Source organism: Temnothorax longispinosus, chromosome 5, assembly GCF_030848805.1.
Source record: "Temnothorax longispinosus isolate EJ_2023e chromosome 5, Tlon_JGU_v1, whole genome shotgun sequence".
NCBI lineage: Eukaryota > Metazoa > Arthropoda > Insecta > Hymenoptera > Formicidae > Temnothorax > Temnothorax longispinosus.
Window position 1 is genome coordinate 15,497,864 of NC_092362.1, and position 17,868 is coordinate 15,515,731.

General features: G+C 32.6%; 1 protein-coding gene and 1 long non-coding RNA gene across 17 annotated transcripts in view; one reads left to right on the forward strand and one right to left on the reverse strand.

The window, feature by feature from the left end:
- The window catches only part of LOC139813853 (uncharacterized), a 79,768-nt gene that overhangs the window by 35,155 nt on the left and 26,745 nt on the right, over positions 1-17,868 (forward strand). The gene's annotated exons all lie outside the window — the stretch shown is intronic.
- Positions 264-15,968, reverse strand: LOC139813854 (uncharacterized). Of its 11 annotated transcripts, none has more exons than XR_011732273.1 (8): positions 11,128-11,251; positions 7,565-10,373; positions 3,941-6,029; positions 2,121-2,306; positions 1,622-1,865; positions 766-1,101; positions 591-700; positions 264-292 (listed from the first exon to the last, which is right to left on the reverse strand). It is a non-coding gene; the product is annotated as an uncharacterized lncRNA (long non-coding RNA). The 11 variants fall into 11 exon arrangements; XR_011732269.1 differs by having other exon boundaries at positions 762-1,101; XR_011732277.1 differs by lacking the exons at positions 264-292; positions 591-700 and having other exon boundaries at positions 761-1,101; positions 3,941-4,184; positions 4,275-6,029; positions 11,128-11,142.

A 17,868-nucleotide genomic window follows, 5' to 3' on the forward strand; every position in this document is an offset into this window, starting at 1 on the left:
TGCCGTCGTTATTTCGCCACCTTGCGACATACTCCGCGAGCATCGTGTTTCTGTCCTTCAGGGCAAGCAAGTTTCACATTCCTCGCAGGAACCTTTATGAAATGACGGTGAAGAGGGTTGTGGGTGCTGCTTCCAATATCTAATGATATAGCTTCTTCGGTCCCATATTCAGTGGTATATTCAGTTGTCGTATTAGGTTCACATGTTCCCAATGGTATCACAAATGCTATTATTGTGATTATCAAGAAAACATTAAGAAATGCTTTCATTGTGCGAGATTTTCCTTCACGAACTAAAAAAGAGAGAATTAAATTTCAAATATAATTCTTATTCTGTTTCTTAGTCTGCCGAAATTTTAGAGTTTCTATATAAATTTCTTCTATTGATTCTTTTAATTTTTCCAGATGTGTTATAAATATTTTTCTATCCTAATTGTTGTACGTAATTGTTTATAATGTTTAGAACTTTGTGATGGTTTTAACTTTTTTGTTTCTTTTTACTTAAATCCTTTGAAATAAAGACAATCTTTTCTATTCTTTCTCTTTTTCTCTTTGTTTTTGTTCTAATTTCTTCGTGGTTTACAATCTTACCACAATTTCTTCAGCAAATTCAATTTGCCACTGCAGCTGATCGTTTCGACAGATTAATCCGTATTGCTATTTCTCTATGCAGGCTCTCTATATATAATCCACATGTTTTCCTGTTTACGTAAATTTTATTACCATTATATAAGAAAAACTGGTTAGTATGAATCAACGTACCTACTCTTTTTTAAATTAACGAAACATTATAATTGCTGAGATCGAAGGTTAAACACGTGAATTAGCACGGACTCCCATATATCTCGGAATACTTTAGAAGTTTTTGTCAATTGTAAAAAAAAATTATTAAACTGGATATTGAAGAAAAAAAGATTTTTGAAAGATTGAATTAATTTATTAATTGTAATGTAGGATTTACAAAATAACGTAACAACTGATATTAGCATCAAAATTGATATCTTTTTTTTATAATCGATTAGTTTATACATATTACTCTTCTAAATTAGTTAATCGGATTGGATTATTCATTGAGTTTAGAATTACAAGTCACATCTTGAATCTGAAAAAAAAATACATAAAAATTATAACGAGGAAATAAATTCTTTTAAAACTATATATAAAACTCTCAAAAAATATATATAAAATGTGAATGTAAAGAGGGATTAGAATTTCTGATAGTATTTTAAATTATTAATTATTATAGCATTTACATAAACAGTACACATCAAAAATTTGTCTCAGTTGTATTGTATATGAAAACTCACATTTCTGTTATCTGTTATGTTCTAAATATTAGATGATTAAAATAATGAAAAAATATATAATGAAGCAAAAAGAACGTAAAAATTTGCGTGTAATAGCTTAGCTTCAACTAATATTACGCTTTAACGTTGCTATGCTTAATAATTTCAGCCATTAAAATATGTTTTTCTAAGCTTGAACAATATTCGCATAATCTGCCTGTTTCTCGCAGCTTTGCGTTATATTCCCGAAAATGTTGGTGTGATTATATTCGAGGGTTTACGCCGCCTCTCTATTAGGGAATGGGTTTGAAATATTAAACTGATAATTATACTTGCACGTCTTTTCCCTATTGTAATGGCGTCCGGCACAACCCGTGAGCATCTTTTCTTTGCCCTTTGGAGCAAGGTGGTCTCGTAGGAATGTCTATGATAAAAAATGGTTCAACGACTACGCTAGTACGTGTAGTTGTGGTCATACACGTCGCTAGTGATATCACTATGGTCACCACTAACATGATTGCCAGCGAAACGTTAAGGAATATTTTCATCGTGTTGTAAAAATCTAAAGGTTCCGTGTGATCTAAAAGATATAAAATTAAACATCATATATTGTTTATCTATTCTTTTATTTTTACGAAGTAGTCGAATAAGTTTTATATAAATCTTCCATTTTTTTATTTTTTAAAAGTTTCTTTATAAGTCTAATTTCTCTATTTATTTTTTTATCAAATATAAAATAACTTGAAGAAACTTTAAGAAATTCCTCTTTTTGCTTATTTCTTGGTATATTTTTTTTTTTCAATTTTTATACCAATTTAAAATAAAAAATACTTACTACAATTCGACACACACCTTATCCACCTTATCCTATCGACAAACTCGCAATATTATTTCTTTGCTATACATCTCTCTCCTATTTATAATCATCCTGATTTCGCAAGCTTCATTATCATCTTTTGAAAGAACCGGTTATGAACCAGTACATCCTCTTCTACTCAAACGAGAAGTTATAACGACAGGACTTCCCAAACGTCACAAAAAACACGAAGGTCAAATAGTTATAGGTATATATAGGTATATTTAAAATAAAAAATTGCTTCTTATTATTAAAAGATAAATAAAGAAAAATACTTCGAAGATTATACTAAATGTGTTGATAATTACCTATAAAGCTATTATTATATATATGAACCAATGAAGTATGATAAGGTTTAATATCAAAAGGAGCAGTATAGTTTTGTTAGAAAAATTAAGAAAAACAATTTAATCGATTCATTTCTCGTTATTTTAGAAAACGTAAATTTAAAGAAGTTTGTTTTTATTTACTTCTTCAGCTGCGTCTCTCTCTCTCTCTCTCTCTCTCTCTCTTTCTCTCTCTCTCTCTCTCTCTCTCTCTCTCTCTCTCTCTCTCGTCTTTTGAGATCCGTGAATCACAATGTGTGTCAAGTACGTGCAGCCTACAACGGTCGCGAAACAAAGCTCACGACGATCACGGCATACAAATCGACAAATGAATATAAATGCAAGCTGCAAGGTGAAAATATAAGCATCTAATATTTTTTGTGATATTGGATATATTTAGAAATACTCTCTAGACGCGATTAAATTTTAGTATTAATTAAAAGCAATCTTGAATTATAAAATTAAAATTTAGGAAAATTATAATTTGAAGAAAAAAAATAATTATTAAGAATACACGTATAATGAAGCAGAATCTCTTTCTGTGACTCATTTTGTGTTCTCATGCTTGCTAACTAGTTCTGCATTCCTTTTTAGCTTTTCAACAATTACGCTTTTAGCATTTCATGCGCGAATTAACGCGTTATGAGAAAATATAATTTAATTTCTTTCATAATATAAAATGTATTCTGGGCTGTAGAACGTACAGGACTTATATATACGACTCTAATAATGTTGTCAGATATCTTACAATTAGTCAATATTTACACATAATTACAATGCAATTAAAATTAACGTATACAGTGTGAATTTATTAATAAATCCTGCGGATACAAAACACCGAATATTTTCACCTTTTCGTCGTTGCTACGATATTTTCTACGGTCTCGTTTTTAGCTTTCATCTGATATTGCTGAAATTTTGATATCCACCGCAGCTTGCAAATAGACATAAAATACACATGTACTTTGGGAAGGAATCTGTCAAAAGCTGGAATGTATAATTTTCAGAGATACAAAATTTACACTTTGAACAAACTCTAAAATAATAACTCACATCGTCAAAATGGTATAATTTTTTTACATCTTTGTTGTTATATAACTTTGTTATATAACTTACTATAATTTTATTAAAAAATAATATACATGTATTTGGTTGATTATTGTCAATTAGATTACTTAATGCTATAACATTCAAAGCTATCAATGTCACCAACGTTAATAAACAGTTAATTAAATATTTATTCTCTGATTATTAATAAAATGGCTGGAAAATATATTAAATAGAAATATGTGTGGAATATTCTGTTAATGTATAAAATTGGAAACATTCGCACCAGGGTTTTCATAAGAATTTACGTAACGCGTTAATTACAAATCTAGAGTGTATAATCGCACGTGATTTAACCACGTCCAATTGAAATATATATTCTGCTTTTGAAGATAATTTGTTTTAACCTTTTAAAGAAACAGTTACCTGTGTTTCTCGATTATTATACCGGCGTGCGACACGTTCCTCTGGAATCTTTTCTCTGGCCTTCTGGACACGGGTCTGTAATTCTCGAGGGTTCCGTTATAGCTGTGCGCGGGGTAACATTGCTTGGCTCGTGCATATTCGTACTCGTGCATTTCACTCTTATTCTCCTGACCGACTGTCGATAGTACTAAGATTAACATTGTCGTCGCAAGTATTAGCAAAATACCCATGAAGAACTTCATTTCTAAACGATGTAACAATTCTTAGTTTAAAAATACAAATCAAAGTGCGAGTAAGGATCAAAATCTCCGCACCTCCAATTTCGTATCTTTACCCCTTTCTCGATTTTTTCTTCTTGACTTCTCTTGACTCTGTTCGTAACTTATGCGAAATCTTCGAACGCTTCTCACTCTTGATGCTTATTTATTCGACTTATCTCGGCAAGTAACTTGCCGCTTCGCTGTCGCATATTTTTTATTTATACTTAGATATTATTTCCAACGCGATGCACTTTGCTTCATTACAATAAAAATTAAAATTGTGCAATTTAAAAACGCGCTAGTCGTCGTAATCAAAATTTACTGATATCAATGTCGTCAATAAGCATAACAATATTTATAGCATATAATACTTAGAGCATTCCGTTACTTTCCCGTTCCAGCCAGAAATAATTAGTTGAATTAATTTAGTTGAATCAATTCGATATCGATGCATCGATAAATAGTCGATATCAAATATTAATTGATCTTTGTTTCTCATCTTTGACCTTATTATAATTGCTTTTACATAATATACATAATGTTAATCAAGCAATTGCAAATATTTCTGGAAGATTTCTATATTCTAACTCTACATCAAATCAGTGCAAAGTCGGAAAGCACAATATATGTATACGTATATATTATGTATTCGATGTAGAAAGAATTGGCCGAAAGACATAGAAGTCTTATAGAAATATTTATAATTACTCAATTAACATAAAAAAATTATGATGAGTTTAAAAATCACAAAAATATCAACCACTATTCGACATTGACCATTCATTTACGCATCAAAGTCAAATTGATTGAATCGATTTGACTAATTATTTCTGACTGGAGAGTAAATGTCTGTAAAATTTAATATAAATGGGACGTTTACACAACTCTAACAAACTGATAAATAATATACAAGGTAGCTTAGCTTTGCACACGTTTTCTATGACTTGCACTCGAGACGCTATAACCCTGCCAGCTACAGATCAACGTGACAGACTAATATCGATCTTGACATAGTTAAAGATGTCTTTAAAAATAAAATCTTTCGTTGATCGATAGAAAATAGGTCACATATAGGTACATGTCGGTAAACAACCTTATGTCTGAATATAGAAAGATGGGAAAACAGATAAAGATATATAGGCTCATATTTTTGCATTTTGCCGCACATTCGGCATTAAAATCGATTGCTGGAGTTTATTTCGTACTGACAATACCGTCGTCGTATTTAGACCAATAAATGTCAAAATCTGATAATATAGCTGACATAAAGAAAGCGTTGGCAGTAGGACTGTTGTACACACACAGCCATTAATAAAACTTTATTTAACAATATTTGTTATTTTTTTCTATACAGAGTAGGAGTTATTACTAAACGTCCATTAGAGAAAAATCAATTCCAAATTCGAAAATCCATTTGTCATTTAAATTTCAATACACATAGTGACGTGCGGTTTGTACAAACATACAACTCTATAGATTTTTTTCTATTTATTACTAAACTTTGTTAACGTACATACGTGGTTTTTATTTTATATATAAAAATAAACATAAAAAGGGCATAGAATGCATAGATAGATAAAAAAAAGCATCTTATTACGATTAATCAGGACTTATACATATTACGCGGTCACAATTTACCGCAATTTAATGACAGTAAAAGAAAGAATAAAATATACATTTTTTTGATAATCGTATCGGTTGCGAAATAGTTCGTTCCTCTGATAATGTAAAGCAGACAAATAGCTTGGCCAATCTCTCGTCGTACGTTGTTACGATATTTCACTGCTGATGTTTGTAGCTTTCGGATGACACCGCTCGTATCGTTGAATCTGTAAACGAATATAAAAAATAGCAGCTCACGAATGAATACAGTTCTTGTTCGGCGACATAAAAGAAGAATTATGTGCAGTGGCTTTAAATTTTTTCATATTCTTCTTTTTCGACACATACATACATACACGCACCCACACACTTAACTACACAATAAATTTTGTTCTATTGGTGTATTCAGACAGCTATGGAATGAGTCAGGATAATACGATCGCTGAAATAAACATGTGGAATATAGGCAGGAGTGTTCCGGAAAAGGAAGCGGAAATACGTGCTATTCCCAGGAGTAATTCCAAAAGTTTGCACGGGAGACATAAATTTCCGCTAATAAACGAATATTCAAAAAGCAGATTCAAAAAAGCACATGTCAGAGATATTCATACTTTAAAATTGGACATTTTGTAAATTAATATAGTAAAAATTTCAATTTGTATAATTTTATAAAAAATAATAATTCTCTTAATCATTTAAAAAAATGTATTGAAATTATTTTTTACTTTATACAATAAGTTATATTGTCATATAATAAAGTTAAGTTCATTTAGAAATTAATCACCAATAGTTACATAACATCGAATTTAAAAATGTTAAAGTAACAATGTCTTATAAAATTTGTGATAATAAAAATAGAGTCCAAATATATTTGTCAAAAAATCTGTTGTCGAAATATCTCATAAGATCAATGATATACACTTGTGTATAATATAACAGAAATGAATAATTTATCTGAGAAACAATTTATCTTTTATAATATTGAAAATGGAATATGACACGTATCTTTATTTTATTTTTTTATATTATTAAAAATGCCTAATAAAAATATATACTTTTAATATGTTTTCTTATACGGAGCTCTATTCGTACCCAAATTTCTTGATCAATTAATTTTTTGTATAAACAATTGCCTTTATTGTACTATTAAGAGACGGACGGACATTTAAGATAAAACTTCTAAATTATCCTGTATCTCTTAATTTTCAAAATTTCCAGGACACTCAATAAAATCATTACGTGAATGTATCATACTTAATCTTCTTTATTTTGGAGATTTATCGATGTTTCTTGTTTGAATCCCGATCAATCGGACATGAAATGATCGAGCGTGGATCGTCGCAACCATTATAATGACCGAGAATTTAAAATTTAACTGTCGTTGATTTTTCGGTAGTAGTCGACTTTTTTTGTTTTCTGTCCGATAACGGTGACAACGCGACAGTCATCATCGTCACGAGGATTAACAACGTGGCTCAAATTTTCATTTTTGTGATATTCACACAAAACCATTTGACCTCGATTCCTCCAAACGACGCATATGACGTATGAAATATATCTTCGTTGATAGGGTGAAAGCGTTTTCTCGCTAATCTCCTGTTATTTACAATGACGTTGTCGTTAATTACGCTGAGCAATGACTATTTATTTTTCCCGAATATTCCAATTATTCATGCATTTCATGCAAATTCTTTCCTTTCTTCCTTATATGCATATCTTTCTAATTTCTACGATTCTCGGCAAAATTATCACAAGGATTTACCTTATTTACTTGATGTTAGATTTTGCAAACGTAATCGACACTTTCCGTTCGCGTCACGTTGCTGACCAGGAAATGGACATGGAAATTCCGGCACTGTTATGATATTGAATGGAACCGTTGTCACCGATTCCTCAGTAGTAGACGGCTCGGTTTGATCTTCGTTCATCGGCAATGACGAAACAGCGGTCATCACCGCCATAATTAATAACACAATGCAAAATTTCATTCTCGATTTTTGTTACAGAATACAAACTGTCTCGAAAGTTTGCTCTCGATAAAGTTCAAACGACGCGTACGACGTGTGAAATATTCTTGAAAAGGCGGAGATTATAAAGACTCTGTCGGATGCTGCGTAGTGACTGATTAACTTTTTACAGAGAATTCCACGAATCGACAAATCTTGGCTTATGATAATTTTCATTACAGATATTACGTTATATTTACACGATAGCGTGTCAAAGGTGAAGCATATCTTTGATAAGAATTTACTCAAAACATGAGTAATCTTGCAATACTTCGCAGAAATGATAGCTAGGTAAATTCTAAATTTAATTCGTATATGTATATTTATATGTAAATATTTAGAAAATCTTATCACTACTTCTCTAAAAATCATACAGATTAAATTTTAATAAAAATATTTGTAACTTTTTTAAATATTCTAATTACTTATTTTTTATATTTTTTTACTACATATTTTTTAACCTTGCTTATATTTTTTATTCTAACTTTTTTATTTTCTAAAATAGTCTGACCGTAATTTATTTATTTTATATAGATATATTCTGCGGTTGTCTCTAATTTAAATCGACTTTTCTGTAATAATGAATTATTTAATATGACACCTCTTGGAAAATAGCCAATAATCGCAGTTAAAGTTGTTTAACATATTTAACGTAAGGTTATCGGGACAGCCAAGTATCGTTTTGCATTTCAAATTGCAGGTGAAATTCTATAAATATGTATATGCGAGTGGCCCGCTGAAAATATCATGTCCACGAGATTGCGTGAATATCGAAATTGTCAAACAATAGAAAGAAAGAGAAGAAAGGGAGAGAGAGAGAGAGAGAGAGAGAGAGAGAGAGAAGCTTATTAGAATACTACGACAGTTGCATTCGGTAAAGCGTATGGAAAGTTAGAAATATTTAACGACCAATAAAAGGTTTTATTTACTTATTATTGTTCAAATATTACCAAAGCAGAAAAAAACTTTATCTATATTTTATGAAGTTTATTTCACAGATGATTAGCTTTCTATGGGAAACAAAACTGTTATGCAAGAAACGATTGGCTTTTATGACGATAGAATTTGGCTTTTCAGTTCAACAAATATTTGACTTTTGCGAATAAAGTTTCGCTTTTACTAACGAAATAGAGTATAGCTTAAAACAAGCCCAATGTATCTCTAGTTCCTGAATTGGAAAAAATTTTACCGACCAGAGAACCGGTTTGATTTTTTCAAATAAAAAACATATAGCTTTTAGTACAAAATCTAATTTTTAGAACGAATACAACTTTAAATGGAAATGTATTTAGTTTCTATAATGAAAATTGTTATTTCCTCTTTTTTCTAGTGTCAACCGTGTTCTTACTATCTACCTACTATGAGAATGGTTTTTAAGAGGTTTTTTAAATTTGACTTTAGATTCAATAAAAAGTTACTTGCAGGTTAAAAAAAAGCTGGATTTACGATTGAACAATATTGAACTTTTATAACAAGGCAGCTTATTTTAGGTGAAAAAATGTAACGTTTAATCCTAAAGTGCAACAAAAATGAATAGATCATCAAGTTTTAACGTTCATAAATCCGATAACGAATTCGTTCGCTGTTTCTTAAATTGACCTATTTTTTATAAAAATATTTACTTTATACTTTATAATGTTACAATAAAATCATGTTACTATAATCCTAAATAAGAATTAAGAATGTTTATTTTATTTCGTTAAATAAATTGAATAAAGAATTAATGATTGTTTATTTACGATGCTTAAATCAGTTATTATTGATTTTGAACTTGAACACTACATTAAGCATAAAATTAACAATATACAGAAATTTAAGATATACGACAAAAATATTTAGTCAATACATTTAGTAATATTCAGTGGTTATTGTGGATATTAACTAACAGTCGCGAGTTTTAAATGGCAATTTTAAGCTAAAATACTGTTCGAAATCAAAATTTAAATTGTTTAACTTTATATCGTTTAACTTCGAGTGTAATTTTTTGGAATGTCAAATGATAGCCTGAGAATTTAAGTAAAATTTATCTATTGACAGCCACTCCACTCTGATATCCATCCACTCTGATGTTAGTAAAAATTTATTAAATTTTCAACTATATTTGAAAGCCGCGCTTGCGTGAATTTTACGGGCGCGTCAATCAAAGGTTTAAAGACCGATGATGCAGAAAAAAACAAAAGAACAAACTAACCGTGTGTGAAACGTTAATCAAATACGGGTCTCAATCGTCCGTTTCTGTCACGGCGATACCTCGTTCCGTTTCTCACGATCTCATTTCGTTCCGGCACGGTAATGATGTTCCTCCTGACTCGTCTGTTAATTTTGCTTCCGTCTTCCGTGACAACCGGCGTCTTCGCCGACAAAATGGCGTCGACCTCTTGCGTCTCGGGTGCGATTTCTTCTACTTTTTTACTGTCAGCCGCCGGCGTTCTTTCAGCCATTGTAGCGATTCTTCGATTGTCGGATCCTTAAACGATTTTCGATAATCCTATTTTTCCCTCTAATCTGCCGTCAAATCTTCAAGGGATCTCTGTCTGTAGATATTCCAGAATTTGGCCGTTGTTCCTGAATATTAAGTAATTGTTTTGAATTTTAAATGACAATTTTAAATATGAAAGACAGAAAGAGAGGAAGAGAGAGATCGGCAATATTTTCTACTTTGAATAACATTTTGAAATATGTTATAAAGTCTTGGAAACTTGAATAACATTTAAACACTGAAATAAATTTTCTTAATTAATTATTTTGAAAATTATATATTTTTCAATCTCAAATCATATTTTTAAATTTTAAATGGCGTATAATTTTCACGAAATGTAAATAGCATTTTAAAACTGAATGCTCAATATCTTTATATTTAAAACAATGTTGCTCGATTTTTGAAACCATTTTTATATTTTTCTGTATTTTTCTAACAGCTTTAGGAGAAAAAATATAAGATATCTTAAACTAAACTGTGAACAATATCCTTCAGAATGAATGCCATTAAATTATTATTCGCGCTTTTATAGCAATCATTCTTTTATCGTTTATTAGAGTGACCCCGAAATATTTCCACATTATCGATTCGATTATCCCTTATTGCCATATCGTGAAACTCGATATTTATCGTCTTACACGTTATCAATATTTTAAATATTTCTCTATTTTTAAATATACTGCATATGAAAAGTAATATTTAATGTATGAAGTTACATTTTCTTTTTCCAAGAGATGCATTTAAATGTATTAATTTGGTTAGATGTCGTATCTCAATTCTTTTTTTTCTTTTATAATGCTTGGAAAAAAGTTAGATAAGAAAATTAATACTTTTACTTGCCAGAAATCGATTTATAGATGTATATCTAAGCTCTTCAAAAGTTCTTGTCGACGTTCGCGATATTACAGCCCATACGAATGTATTTTTCTGAACACATGAATGTGTTATCTTTCAGCGCGATTTAACGCGTTTCTCACGGTGTCCCTTTGGTTTACTCGACAACGATTTTACGACAATTGAGGTCTCTCTTTCTGCTCGCTCGATACTCGGTCTTATCGTTATCGGTTGCTATCAATTGGCAAACGTTAAGCCTTATCGCAAATAGCCTCTGCGCTCTTTATTGCGTTCTAAAACGGATTCCGGGATTAGAGGCGTTCCACGAGGCCCTCAGACCCGACGAAGCGCTTTCGACTATTATTGCGAGACGAAAAGCAAACGCTTCCAACGCTGTCGTCATCGTGCGAAAGTAAATTCGGACTACAAACGCGGCCGGGAAGAATGGTATGCAGTTACAGTGGATTACAGTTAGACCCTGGAAATTGCAGCTGCCGCGGGGGAAAGCGTGGCAGGCAAATAGAGAAGGGCACGCGATCGATTACTAGAGATTCCCCTTTAATCTTCTAGTGGCAAGCGGTAAAATCTCACGAACTTCCTTTCGCGAAAGAAGTGCAAAGCCTCTCCTCGAGTCTACGAGAAAAATAGTTCGGTTACCGAGCGATTAAATCGAGCGGTTAAATGCAACGCGCGCGTGGATAAAATATTTAACTATCTCTTTTAGGAATAAAAAAAGTCAATCTAATTTTACTACACTCTAGATTCTTTGTCACTTATATGTTGAAATTAATGTCCTCAAGTTCTTCAGAATTTATTTATATGCCGCTGTTAAAATTGAATTTTTCAGATAAATGATTATTAATTTAGATTATTTGTAGGCAAATTTTTAATTTAATTTAATAATCGCAATAATTTTTTAAACAAATACAAAATTACGGGAACTAATGTTAGTATTATTAACTATGCATGATACATGTGTGTAATACCTGTGCATATCGTTCGCGTGTACACTGACATTAATATAACGCAAACACTTTATTTAATACCCAAATATAATATCGAAAATTAAAGAAACAACGCAATTTAGAAGCATATTCGAAATTTAACTGAAAACTGAAAACAGGGGTGTCTCGAATCAAAATTACTATCGATACTTACTCTCGTTCACCGTCTAATTACTCGCGACCGAACTGATGACTATTGCCCGAACGGATCGACGATGACGGGTTGACTCTTGGCGTATGGCAAATGACAGGTGGCGGTAACTTCTCGGGGATTTTATACGCACACAAAAAAAAAGATGCCATGGATGATGGGCCCTTAGCAACAGTTAGCGTGGAAATGATAATTTAATATAGATTTCGCGGAAGATAATGAAAAGATCCCGTTGAACCGCGCGTCAGTGATCATCTTTCATTTAGATGTGAATAACCGAAGAGATTCTCACGATGAAATATACCGAGAACGACTCGAGACGGTAATGATATGTATACCTAAACTAGAGAATTGATGACTGACGCGATCTTTGAAGAATGTCGTGTAACCTCTTAAGCTATATATGACAAACATTTTAAAACACATACGTGATCTCGAACAATATTTTTAACATCTCAAAAGTATTGATATACCGGGAGTTTTAGAAAAGTCTTCAATTTTTGTTAAATGTATAATTTTTCATGTCAAATACATAGTTTAGGGAATGAAAAATTAAGTTTATAAATCGTTATTATTTCACTTTGCAACTACTTCAAACATCGGTAATTTTTTAAATCTTTTTTGCTTTATACGTAACGCTCTCTGAAAAACTTCCATCAGACTTCTTCAGCAGGCAATTTATTGATAAATTCGTAACAAAGTAATATTCACCACTGAACATTTTAATAATCGAGTTTTAAACTAAAACTGTGTTAAAGAAGACGTTACTTAAAAATAATTAACTGCAGTGAAGTGAGATATTTTGTCACTTGTCTCGATCTTCGAAACCCGACAAGTTTGAAGTTTTGATAGGGAAAGACCGACTGAATTTGTCAAAGGATATACAGTCTCTTTCGCGAAGTTTGACGTTCTCATAAAATACCTAGAATATTCTATGCATTTTAGAAATGCCTCTCTCCGACTTCGGTTATCTACACCGAGAGTGGCATCTCGATATTAGAGATTTAAGTGACACTCATTAAATAATTGCGAAAGATATAGTAATATAACGTAATTTTCTTCGCGGAGATTTTAATCGAATAACTAATAGAAAAGCAAACGCGTTTCATGCTGCCGCCATATGGAAAAGTAAATTCCAGCTGGTTGAGAGTGCGACAGCGAAGAATGAAACGCGATTACAATGGACTACAATTAGGCTGCTAAAATGGGGCGAAATTCCGGGAGAAAATGTCGTCCGACCGTCGACGTTACCGCGCGCAAATAGAAAAAACGACACGTCTTCTCTGTAGATCAATATTTTAGAGTGAAAACAATCAATGTGATTTCGGGATGTAGAAGTAGAACAAAGGCAATATATGTTGTTATATTCACGAGTATATAGAATATTCATTTATTGTTTGTCTTTAAATAGCGGAATAACACCGCTCGCGCTCTCTTCGAAAGTGTTGAAACAATATTATTGTAGATGATGTTATAAATTAAACTCCCGAATATATATAACTTTGATTAATCCCTATAATCTTCTGACGAGAGTTTATAGAATCAAACAGCTAAGTAATTTAAAGATGTATGTCGCTATAGCTATATGTAGTATAATTTTGTTTTCTTGATTAAACAGTGTAGAGCTAATCTCAGAAATTATTCATAAACAACATGGTATCATTGGGACAGAAAAAGTGTAAAAATCGCAATTTTGTCCCATTTTTGTACTTGATATTGTTTAAATAAATCATTAAAAAATTGAAAAGAAAATATAACCAGAAAATCTTAAAAAACCGTAATTACAATTCTCGATGTCATGTGTACCATAAAAATTTCATTCATTTTTACCGTACATGAGCAGAGTTACATATTACGATATTTACATGCTGGGAAGTATATCTATATATATACAATTTCTGTAACTTTTAAAGCAAATATCTCAGAAACGGGTCGGACAATCGATCGTAAATTTAACACAGGTTTTTGGGATATATAAGTGCTGAAACACTTCAACAAAACATTTCTCTCAGTGCACAATGTCTGTAAATTTCAGCTTCATCCTGTTATTTTGACATACATCTTTAAAACGGCCAGATTTCGAGCAATTAAAGGATGTTGAAAATCCTATATTTAATAATTTCAATAAAAAATATACAATCGTGTTAACGTTTCAAGCCTTACTTGGCATTCTTCAGAACCATAAAAAAACTAAGAATAACACATTACAAATATCACAAGTAAGGGCCAAGTAAGGCTCGAAACGTTAAAACGATTGTATATTTTTATTAAAATTATTAAATATATTTTCAACATCTTTTAATTGCTCGAAATCTGGCCGTTTTAAATTACTTAGCTGTTTGCTTAGTCGAGCGAGATTATATTGTTATTTGTTATAGAATCAAATTTTGCAATACAGCGAGGTCAAATTTCGGAAGTGCCGTGATAAAGTTTTCCCGGACTCTTGAAGTTAAAGTTTCCAAGCTAGTTGTCAAAGCTCGTGAACAATTACATTTACAAATCTTTAATTATTGTTACATTCTGCGACCATTTTGACTATTTAGTAAGGCATTTACGAGACAAAAGACAAAAATAACGGCAGCTTTGGAACGACTTCATTTATGAGGCTCGACGCCGGAGGATTAAATAAGACGTGGACACGTGGACATGACTTGACGCAACACGATTATGTCATGGAGAATTGCGACTCTATTTCTCGACATCTTATGTATATTCCGGAAATATCTGCATATTTTCTGTCGCATACCATTTTTTTTGTAAAGCAAAATATATAAATCTTGTTCTCATGCATATTTCGTTGAAGTAAATCTGAAGAAACTTTTGAAACTTGAAGAGCGAGAAAAAACGTGGGATTTAAGAGCAACCGTGGAGAGTCAGGAAATTTTCAAATTCCTCTTGTTTAGCAAATCTTATGCTGCAATCCTGGCAGCAGTCGTTTCCGCGACAACGGGAATACCGTGCAGAACGTAACGCTTTGTAGAGACTGCGAGGACGCTTACTTCGTTGCGAGTGAAATTGTTTTCATGACCGCCTTCGCTTAGTTAGTTTTAACAGAATTTCGCCTCCATAAGCTCGTTCTCGACATTTCCCTCTCTCTCTCTCTCTCTCTCTTTCTCTCTGTCTCTATGGCTTTCTCTCGGTTGAAAATCTCGTCGTAAAAGCCATACAAGGTGTGCTAAAACCGCGTGTCCTTCCACAACCCCTGGTTGAAGTATAATGAAGCTATGAAAAAATGATAATTGCTATAATGGCGCAGCAGCTACGGAATTATTAACTAAACAAAGTAAAAGAATTTTGGCCAATTAGCGGAAGCGTCCAATTACAGATGCAGGTAACAAACAAAAATAACAAATATGAAAAATAAAATAAAGCAAAGAACACAAGAGATGTTTTCTTTTATTAATATTCGTAATTGAACTTTGTCTTAAAACACATTCAACTTAATACGTAATTATTAAGGTATTAAGGTATTTAATAACGTTAAAATCCGTATGAAAAAGTTATGGTAATATTTGAGATTTTCTACGACGGAAAAATTGAATATATTCCATTATTTAATATGCTGAATTTTATAGAAATGTCGTGCGCTTTGCGGTAGATATTTTATACCACGGCCGAAAATGTGAGTAATATAATTAACCGTTGCCTATGTGACTAATAATACGAATAGAACTCACTTTGATGCGTCCTTGCGAGGCGCATTATGCATTACGTCTCGCAAAAGCGTTTCGTTGACGAGCTACGTATGGAATCAAAGAGACAACGACGATGACGAAGACGCGAGGATGATAACATTCGGCACCGCGACAGCCGCGTCGTTCCTTCCCCATTGGGAATTTCTCCACCTCCACCTCCACCTCCTCCTCCTCTTCCTCCTCTTCCTCCTCCTCTTTCACTCTCGGCTATCTACGCGTTCGTGCATCGTTTATTTCGCATCAAGTGCAAGCTGGGGAATCTCCGTTTCACAGATATGACAGATTCTTTAGGGAGACAGAGCAGAAACTGAATTTCTTACAATCTCGAATGAGAGACTCGCAAGTCAAGTGGGGAGTGTTAATTAAAACAGTTATTAAATCTCTGGCGTTCCATTTTATCATTAATTTATTTTCAATTTATTTACTCGTTTTATTTTATTTCATTATATTGCATATTTTATCTTTTTATTTATTTATTATTTTTTATTAATCGAGTTTTATCATTCTTGAATTTTCTAATTTAATTTTCCAAGCAATTAATCTGCTTGAATATTCAACTCACTCATCATTTGCATGGATCCAAAACTAACTTTACTTTTATTTTATGTATACAGCCTTTTCTTTTTCTTATTTCTTATTAATTTATTAATTTATTTTGTAATTAGAGATTCTAATATCTATGATCTTATATGTTTTGTACTGCATGCCATATCTCTTAAAAAGGAAGGAAACCTGACAGCTGACAAACAAAGGATGGGACTTAATAGAGAAAAGAGAGAAGGTGAGATCTAAGCACACTAGTATCTAGGCCAATGACTATCCAAGCAAACTAGGATCAAAGCCAAGCCTTATATGCTAGGACTCCTTGAAATCTGGGTGCCAGGAATTTGGTATTCAAGGAAGTTAGCATCCAAGCATGTTAGGACCCAAGAAAATTAGTACTTAAGCAAATTACCATCCAAGCAAAGTAGGATTATGGTGAAGTCATATACATGGTGTTTCCGGCCATTTCAACCGAGCCACTTTTTAAGCAGTCAATTTGCCAATCTTTTAATCGCTGACGTGACAGCAGTAATAATTTTCCGGAAATCCGAACTCGAATAAATTTCTCCGAAGTTCGATATCGAATCTCCATTCAGATAAAGTTTACTCGAAATTATCTGAGGTGGTAGATATAAGGTACAGTTACATTTCTGTAGGTGACTACAAGCGAGCGAGTAATCCGTCGAGTTCCCTTGAAGGAAAGATTGGCTAAGTTTGTCGAAGGATCAGTAGACTGGAAGGAAATGCAATCGGTCGCGAACACCTTGCATGTATCCCACGCTTCCCGAAAGCCAGCTTCCTTGTTCCCAAGTTCCTTCGGATCTTTAACTCCGCGGCTCGAGGAGGGGTGCATTATAATTACTGGTAATTATGTCAGTTCTGTATCCAAATGAAAAATTCACTTAGCCAAGGTTATGCAGTTTCCCGCTCTATTTCGCGCCCGGACGGTTAAACGAATTATCTGCTAGAGAAGAGTTAGCGGATCTAATTTGTAATACGGTAACCGGCCTGGGCTCGGGCTTTCGGCACGGGTCACCGCGTTACCACGGCATCGGGAGTTTGCGAAAACCTCCGAGGCACATGCGCACCTAATTTATACGTTTAACCGGTTACCTTATTATCTCCGACCTAACTTGCGCCGGAATTACGCGCCGATAATTATACACGTCACGTCCCGGCATTCTTATGGAACAACTCGAGAATAATAAAACATACATGCGCGCTTTGCCCAACGCATGATGATAAGTAAATAAATAAACACAGCACGAGTACACAGGGGGAGCAGATGAAATCAATTAAGGTCAATTTAGTAGATAATTGGTACGTGAGATTTATACGTAAAATTACATGGAAT